Raw genomic sequence first — 9809 nt, forward strand, 5'->3', positions numbered from 1 at the left:
AACCGTGGCCCTCAGGCATCCCAAGCCAGTTCTTAACCATCGCGCCACTTGGCCGGCCCAAGACATCACTTTTCACGGTGTAAAATATGTCAACTCAGTTGTCTGTATCTTGAGAAGCAGAGGTTGAGTATACAAAAATAATTTATATTTGTCTTTGGGACACTTTTGCCCTTAAATTTGAATATGGGTGAGTCCAATGTCTAGGGACTTCAGGTCAAAATATTGAAACTATATAATAAAGATCTTAAATCAGGAAGCTGATAAGTTTAATTATTCTACTTTTTTTTTTCCTTTTATTGTAGTTGCTCTCCCAGTCTGAAGGAAGCAAGTTAAGCTGAGCTCCATTCCTCTTTGGTAGGTTAGAATATTGAACACACATGTTAAATCATGGGTCTGGAAGAATTCAGTAGCAAATTAGAAGCTGCTGAAATAAGGATTTTTAGATCCCGATTAGGTTATGTGATTAGGCTTGAAAGAAAGAAAGAAATGCAGGAAACAAAAAAGGAGGATAGATTGTATCATAGAAAAAATGTTTAGAGAAAATACTGCAGAAATTCTGTAAAGAGAACAGGGAACGACATCTGGCCAAGCATTATACTAGCTTAGAATACACCTACCAAGTTCTGCATATTGTATGCCATTGGGGGGAGAGGTACATTGGAGAAAGAAACGAAATAATAAGCTAATGAAGTAAAAACTAGTGTTTTCTAAAATTAGGGCATTTCTTGTGTCCTGGTATATAAGAATTGCATATGAGAATATACATGATATTTAAAAACAAACACTCTTTGCATCATTTGAATAATTTTTTATCATCTACATCTTTTATCTACTACCCAACAGCAACAAACTTGAAAATACACATCCTGAGTTTGAACATATGTAGAATTTAACAGTAACAGCAAATGCTTCTCCTAGTGATAAGTGTCACTCTACCTAGCTAGCTTAGCTTGCCACAAAATTTCTAAATTGAAAGACAGCATGCTTTGTTTACTGTCTGCCGGTAGACTGTACATGCCTTGAGGCCAATTTTTGTGTCATAGTTCTTTATATCTAGGAATTGATATAAAGGCTCTAGGAAAACATTTTGCACATAATAGGTGCACCGTTTTTGAATGAATGAAGGCATGGATACTGAATGCATGAATATCTCTGGTTAAGTATCGATGACCCAAATAACAAGAACACAGCAATCTGATTATTTCAGCCATTTTAATGTCCCACCAAATTGCCTCTTCCATGTTGACTATATGATCTGCAGGGCACAGTTAGGGCTATTGCAATTTCTTTTACTTATACTCCACCTTGTTTACAAAAAAGTATTTAGATGGCACCAAAATTGCTCTATTGATTGGGCCACTCTGGTGGGTATTTTTTGGTTTTGTTTTGTATGTTTGGTTTGTTCTTTCATAGTGGTTCATGTTTTGGTAAAAACATTCTTTGCTTCTGCAGATGTACTGATCTCACTGAACTACACCATACCATCTTTGTTGTAAAAATATGACATGGGATAGTCCTTAATATTTCTAATTATATTTTAATAAAGGGGATTGATTTAATGATGTGTAGCTAGCTAGGCTTTTAAAAGAGGACTCTCTTTTTTCCATTTCTTAATCCTATAGATAACCTTTCAGGAAGCTAATATTTAGCAATAATATTAATAGCTAACATTCATTTAATACTTACTATCTTCCTGACACTGTGATTGACTCTTTTTTTTTTAAAGATTTTATTGGGGAATCAGGAAGGGGAACAGATAAGTTGCTGTCCTTTTGTTCTTCAGTCTAGTTGTGGAGAATGTTACTTCACTGGCCCATGTTGGTATTATCATTGTGCTCCTCCCGGGTGAGGCAGTCGCTCGCTGGCCATTGGATGGTGGCTCACAGCAGCTCATGAAAGCACACTCCAGCTGCAGGTCAGCCCCACTGCAGCCTGCGCTGTCGCCAGCGACTCACCGCAGCCCAGCTCCAATTTGAGCTGTTGTTTACCATTTTAGCTGTAGAGAGTGCAGCATCACTGGCCCTCATGTGGGATCCAAACTGGGGTCCTGCTGCTCAGAGCTGACATCCCAAGCCAACTCTTAACCAACATGCCACTTGGCCAGCCCTGTGATTGACTCTTTAAATGCCTTATTTATTTTTCTCTTAAAAGCCTTAATGTGTGTACACATAATTTCATATAAGTTTATAAAATTTATATAAATTTTATACATTTATAAGTATGATTATACCATACATGGTGGGAAGAGCAAGAGGTTGTGTGTGCTTTGTTTTCACCTTAAAGCAAGAAAGAGGAACTTAGGGAAAACATTTAAAGAGTTAAAATTGTGTTCCCTGCAGTTTAGGGGGCACAGAACTATATCTGAAAAATCTCAAGGATGAGAGCTTAGAGGAAGTGGCCCATGGCTGTAATTTGGGAAATAGCTTCCCTTTTAGAGTCTGTCACAGCAAAAGAGTTATGATGTTCTCCAAAGATCAGACCTGGGTAGATAATGTGGGAGAAAGTCAACCTGGGTTTGTTTTAGTTCCTGTCCAAGAGGAACTAAGTAGAAGGGGGCCAAAAGTGGGCCACCAAATACCTCATGATATGGAAGAAATCACAAATGACTAGCTGGAATAGAGATGGATTTGAAATACCCAACAGTGATGGTGGTGGTGGTGGTGGTGGTCACGGTGGTGGTGGTCATGGTGGTGATGGTGGTGGTGGTGGTGATGGTGGTGGTGGTGGTGATGGTGGTCGTGGTGGTGGTCAGGTTTGCAGGATAACTCAGATATCCTCTAGGAGAGAAAGGACCATCTGCCAAGTCTAAAGAAGCCAATAGCAGCAAGCATCATCATCAGTTAAGTAAGTTTTACTGTCCTGCCCTCCTCTTCTCTCTGTACACTGGCATTGGAGAGTTATAAAACTGGGGGAGAAGCAGTCGAAATGCAATGAAAAGGAAGAGAAGTGAATCATACTCCCTTTCTTGACTTCTGGCTTCTGTGAATGCAGGCTTCTCTGGGTGCAGCAAATCTGAGACAGATGCGTGGAAGAGAAGCCTAAAATATAAATGAAGTTTATAATTTCAATTCTTACTTACATGAGAATGGAATTTTTTTGGTTTGCTCCTACGTTTTTTTAATTTATCATTTTTTATTGAGATATAATTGACAGATAACATTATAGTGTTAGTTTCAGGTGTACAACATAATGATTTGATGTATGTGTATATTTCAAGATGATAACCACAATAAATCTAGTTAACATCCATCATCACACAGTTATAATTTTTTCTTGTGATAAGAACTTTTAAGATCTACTCTCTTAGCAACTTTCAAACATACAATACAGTATTATTATCTATAGTCACCACGCTGCATATTATGTTCCAGGAGTGCCATCCTGTTTTTATTCGTTTCTAGATCTACGTCAACAAAAGTTTCTTGTTATAAATAAGGAAACTCCCAGTGGCTTCAGTCACTTCCATACTTTTTCTTCAAATAAATATTTACCTTAAAAGTCACTTTTTGACATTTCCTTCTTTATCTTTCATGGAAATATAGTTAGATTATAATATTGTTAGATTATGACTAGTTAGAAATATAAATTGTATACTAGCTTTTAAACCAGTTAGTGTCCAAGTTTATTTGATATGAATTTATGCAGAATATGTGGATTTGTAGTTTGTTTATTTTTATTTAAAGATCATAAATCTTTGTTATACTTCTTTGTTCTTCCAAACTGTCTACATTGGGCCCACATTACAGAAGCAGAAAAATAAATTACTATAATTTTTTTTACCTTGCCTCTTCCTCAAGCTATTTCATCTCTCCTTCCCTGTTGAAAAAGGAGCCAACACATATTACTTTCACTTTTTCAGGGCCCACTCACTCTTTTTTACCTTTCTAATGAAACTATTTTTCAAAGGCCACCATTGCCCAATATAAGATTCAAAGGCTCTCTCTTGGACTTTATCTTTCTGGATCACATTTGTGACAATACTTAATACAGTGCCTAGTAAACAATCAATTCTTAATATATTTTAGTTTTGTTCCCAGAAGAATATTGATTAAATAAATATAAATACATAGTGTTTCTTTATCTGTGTTAAAGACTGCATCAATTGAAAACTTATGCAGGCCAGTTATATCTCGTTTACCTGTTGCTAATATACCGCAATAAATTTCAATGGTCTTTTTCACTCATATCCAGGGTATGGGGCCCAATATTTTAGAAATTCAACTCTTATTTGTTGTTCTTCATCACCATACTTAGTAATATAATTATCTAAAATATAAAATAAATAACTTTTGGGGATGTAATGTGACTGTAGTTAACAATATTGTATTGTATATTTGAAAGTTGCTAAGACAGTAGATCTTAAAAATTCTCATCACACAAAAAAATTGTAACTGTGAGTAATGGATGTTAACTAAACTTATTGTGGTGATCATTTCATAGTATATACATATATCAAATCATTATGTTGGACACCTAAAACTAATACAGTGTTATATATAGGTCAATAAAACAGGAAAAGATATAGTTTCCTGGCAGGAAAATGACTAGATCAGCCATGATATAATCAGTGGGATACCTGCCCTAGCTCTGTAAGAAACCAAGCTGGCAGCCAAATGAAACTCAGAGAAGGGGGATACGAGAAACTGTTAACTGAATTAAGGTGCCTCCAGATCACAAGCCATTGGCCTCATCTTTTATTCTCCACTCTCCTCCCAAGTGTATTGTCTGGAATGGCTTCTGGTGAGAGAACCTGCATCTGTTCCCTCATTTTGGATTCCCCATTCTTGACCACAGCTCCTTTCCCCAGCGCAGCAACCTGGATGGCTGTTTCTGGCTTCCCTCACTGGCAACCCTCTGGCAGTCCCACCTAACTGCTGTCAGGGCTGAAAGGGGATCAAAATTGTTAAACCCCGGGCAGGAAAACGTCTCAGCTCTGTTTATCTGAATTTAGGCTGATGGGAATGAAACCAACCAACATTTATTAAATGCCTACTGTACGCTAGGAATTTTTTAAATAACAGCTTTATTGAGATGTAAATCACATACCATAAAATCCACCCTTCTAAAGTGTACAATTTGGTGGTTTTTACTATATTTGTAGAGTTGTGCAATCATTACCATTAACAAATTTTAGAACATTTTCATCACCCTGAAAGAAACCTGTACTCATTAGCATACACTCCCCATTATCCCCTCCCCTGCCCCTGGAAACCACTTATCTACTTTCTGTCTCTATGAGTTTGCCTATTCTGCACATTTTATATAAATGAAAAAATATATAGTCTTTTATGTCTGGCTTGTTTAACTTAGCCTAATATCTCCAATGTGCATCCATGTTGTAGTGTGTAACAGCACTTCATTTATTTTTATGGTTGAGCCATATTCTATTGTAGGGATATATTTTTTTTATTGATTCATTAGTTGATGGGCAATTGGGTTGTTTATACTCTTTAGCTGTTATGAATAATGCTATAATGAACATCTGTGTACAAGTATTTCCGTGGACATAAGTTTTCAGTTTTCAGTACATACCTAGGAATGAAAATACTGGATTATATGATAACTCTATGTTTAACTTTTGAGGAAATGCCAAACTGTTTTCCAGAGGGGCTGCACCATTTTATATATATATATTTTCCCAACAGTGTATGAAGATTCCAATTTCTTCATATCCTTGCCAATACTTGTTATTATTCATTTTTTAAATTATAGCCATCCTATTGGGTGTGAAATGGTATTTTATTGTGGTTTTGATTTGCATTTGCTAAGGACTAATGATGCTGAACATCTTTTCATGTGCTTATCTACCATTTGTTTGTCTTCTTTGGAGAAATGTCCATTCAAATCCATTGCCCATTCTTTTTTTTTTTTTTTAACTGAGCCATCCTGCCATCCATTGGCAGCTCAGCGGCAGCTCAGCTCAGGCCGGGAATCGAACCGCTGTTGCTCAGAGCTCAAACTCTCGAATAAGCTCTTAACCAACTGAGCCACTCGGCCGGCCCATTGCCCATTCTTTACTTAGATGAGTTGTCTTTTTATTGTTGAGTTGTAAGAGTTTTTTTTATATATTCTGGATATTAGACCTTTCTCAGATTCATGATTTGCAAAGAGTTTCTCCCATTCTGTAGGTTGTCTTTTTTTCCCCCACATCCCATGACTATATATATATATATATATATATATATATATATATATAAAATTATAGTTGACATATAATATTATTCAATGGCAGCTTTAGATGTACAGTGCAGTGGTCAGGCCTCTACACCGTCCATGAAGTGGTCTCCCTAACAAGACATGAGTCCATCTGGCCCCCTAAAAAATATTTACAACATTATTGATTATATTCCCCAAACTGTCTAATTCGAAAAAATATATGCACCCCTATGTTCATTGCAGCGCTATTTATAATAGCTAAGACTTGGAAACAATCAAAATGGCCATCGGTAGACGACTGGATTAAGAAACTGTGGTACATTTATTCAATGGAGTATTACTCAGCCATAAAGAAGAATGAAATCTTACCATTAGCAATGATACAGATGGACCTAGAGAACATTATGCTAAATGAAATAAGTCAGACGGAGAAAGACAAATACCATATGATCTCACTTATATGTGGAATCTAAAGAACTGAATAACAAGCAATGTAAACAGAAATAGTCTCAGAGACACAGAAGAAAAACTGATGATTGCTAGATGGGAGGGGGTGGGGATTAGGGAGAAGGGGAAGGGATGAGACAACATAAATTGGTAGCTGTAGGTTGTCTTTTCACAGTTCTTGATGGTGTCCTTTGAAGCACAAACGTTTTTCATTTTGGTGATATCCAGTTTATCTTTTTTTTCCTTTTGTTTGTGCTTTTGGTATCATATCCAAGAAGCCATTGCTTAACCCAAGGTCATGAAGATTTACGTTTATGCTTTCTTCTAAGTTTTAGCTCTTACACTGAGACCTTACATATCCATTTTGAATTAGTTTTTGTGTATTGTGTGAGGTAGGGATCCAACTTTATTTTTTTGCATGTGGATATCCAGTGGTTCAGAAACCATTTGTTGAAATGATTATTCTGTCTCATTGAATTATACTGAATCCTTGTAAAAAATATACTGTCCATAAATAGAAGGGTTCCCCTCCCCCCATCCTGACTCCTAATTGTATATTATGAATCTATATGTCTATCCTTATGTCACCACTACATTGTCTTGATTCGTGTTGTATAGTAAGTTTTGAAATTTGAAAATGTGAGTCATTCAACTTTGTTCTTTTTCAAGATTGTTTTAGTTATTCATAATCTTTGTATTTTTATTTTAGGATCAGCTTGTCAATTTCTGCAGAAAACTAGGTGGGATTTTGCTAGCAATTGTGTTGAATTTGTAGAGCACTTTGGTGAGTATTGCCATTTTAACAGTATTGTCTTCTGATCCATAAATGTGGATGTCTCTCCATTTATTTAGGCCTTTTTAAATTTCATTTAATAGTGTTTTATAATTTTCATTGTACATGTCTTGCTCAGTTGTTAAATTTATCCGAAGTATTTTATTCTTTTTGATCGTATTGTAAATGGAATTGTTTTCTTGATTTCAATTTCACATTGTTCATTGCTAGTATATAGAAATATAATTGATCTTGTGTTCTGCAACTTTGCTGAATTCTTTTCTTAGTATTAATAGTATATTGTGTGGATTCCCTAGTATTTTCTATGCACAAGTTCATATTATCTGAAAATAAAGATAGTTTTACTTCTTCTTTTCCAATCCGAATGCCTTTAATTTCTCTGTCTTGACTACTTGCCCTGGCTAAAACCTCCAGTACAGTATTGAAGTCAAGTGGCTAGAGCAGGCATCATATTCTGGTTTCTGATGTTAGGAGGAAAGGATTCAGCCTTTCACCATTAAGTATGATGTTAGCTGTGGGTTTTTAAAAGGTAACCTTCATCAGGTTGAGAAAATTCCCTTCTATTCCTAATTTATTGAGGACTTTTATTAAGAAAAGGTATTGAAATTTGTTAAATTTTTTTCTGTGTCTATTAAGACCATGTGGTTTTGGCTCTTTATTGTTAATTAATTTTGTCCAAGAACTGCAAGATAAACAAAAGCTTTATTTGGGTTTTTTTGTTTGTTTTTGTTTTTTTAGGAATTGCAACTTGGAAACACAAATTTGGGTAGAAACCCCAAACTGTGTTTTTGATGGGGGAAAAAAGGGACAGAGTTAGTAAAGACAGAAAAAGAGAGTCTTCCAAAGAGTTTACACACTTGCTTTGAAAGAACTGTGATTGGTGCTTTTAAGCAGACTTACACTATACAATACATGATTAATCACTTATGTCTACTTCTAGGTAAGAATTTATTTTTTAATAGAGAGTTCAGTGATGCAGAGCCAGTTTCAGGAACTGTATGGGGATGTAACCATTGTGGGTTAGCCCAGTTCAAAAGTTCAGTTTTATATGGAGGGCATATGCATTAGCTCAGCTTCCTGGAGGCCTCCCAGCTCCATTATAGATTGCTCTCTTGACAATATCAACTCCATTTTGCTGTTTTTCTTTCACACCATTGATACTACATTAATTCATTTTTTAATGTTAATCTGACGTTGAATTCTTAGGGTAAATCCCACTTGGTTGTAGTGAATAATCCTTTTACTATTGGGTTGTCGGAAAAGTCATGACATATGTTTTCTATTTTTTTGTTGCAAAAATGTGTCATGACTTTTCTGACAACTCAATATATTGCTGAATTTGGTTTGCTAGTATTTTGTTAAGGATTTTAATATCTGTATTTATAAGGAATATTGTTCTGTAGTCTTCTTCTCTTGTCGTGTCTTTTGTTTTGATATAAGGGTAATATTGGCCTTCTAGAATGAGTTAGAAAGTGTTCCCTCCTCTTCTATTTTTATGGAAGAGTTTGAAAAGAATGGGTGTTAATTCTTCTTTAAAAATTGAATTGAATTCATTGGTGAAACATCTGGGCCTGCACTTTTTAAACAATTTCTAATTTAGTATCTTTACATATGGCTTTATTCAGATTTTCTATTTCTTCTTGAGCAAGTTTGGTAGTTTGTCTTTCTAGGAATGTGTTTATTTCAAATTTGTTGGCAAACAATTATTCATTCCCTTATAGTCCTTTTGATTTTGGTAAGATAATAAATATCCCTTCTTCATTCCTAATATTAGCAATTTGAATCTTCTCTCTTTTTCTTTATTAGTCTTGCTAAAAATTGTCAATTTTATTGATCTTTTCAAAAAAGTAATTTTTAGTTTTGTTGATTTTCTCTACTGTTTTTCTGTTTTCCATTTCACTTATTTTCACTCTAGTGTTTATTATTTTCTTCTTTATGCTTGCTTTGGATTTTGTTTATTCTTCTGTTTGTAGTTTATTAATGCAAAAGTTTCAGCTGTTAATTTGACATCTTTCTTCTCTTTCCATATAGTGCTTACAAACTATAAATTTTTCTCTAAGCCTATATTTAGTTGTGTCCCAGAGGCTTTTAGTATGTTGTGTTTTCATTTTCATTCATCTCAGAGTATTTTCTAATTTTCCTTGTGATATAATTTAGGAGTGTGCTTTCCAATTTCTACATAACTGAGAATTTTCCAAATTTCCTTCTATTATTGATTTCTAATTTTATTCCAGTTTTGTTGGAGAACATACTTTGTATGATTCCAACCCTTTTTTGAGGCTTGTTTTATGGCCTAATACATGATCTTTCCTTGAGAATCATTCATGCACATTGGAGAAGAATGTGTACTCTGTTTTTTTTTTCATAGTTACCGTGTGTGTGTGTGTGTGTGTGTGTGTGTGTGTGTGTGTGT

At 35.0% G+C, this 9809-nt stretch overlaps 1 protein-coding gene across 5 annotated transcripts in view; it reads left to right on the top strand.

Annotated features, from left to right (window-relative positions):
* The window catches only part of TEX9 (testis expressed 9), a 132429-nt gene that overhangs the window by 47541 nt on the left and 75079 nt on the right, over window positions 1–9809 (top strand). For 4 of the 5 annotated variants that reach the window (XM_019665433.1, XM_019665442.1, XM_019665414.1 and 1 more), the window contains exon 3: window positions 7313–7387. The gene's annotated coding sequence lies outside the window, so the exon portion shown is untranslated. Of the gene's footprint in view, window positions 1–2781; window positions 2845–7312; window positions 7388–9809 lie in introns of all 5 variants that reach the window. The other variant, XM_019665424.1, reaches the window with a different exon arrangement.

Source organism: Hipposideros armiger, unplaced genomic scaffold (assembly GCF_001890085.2).
Source record: "Hipposideros armiger isolate ML-2016 unplaced genomic scaffold, ASM189008v1 scaffold_12, whole genome shotgun sequence".
NCBI classification, from domain to species: domain Eukaryota; kingdom Metazoa; phylum Chordata; class Mammalia; order Chiroptera; family Hipposideridae; genus Hipposideros; species Hipposideros armiger.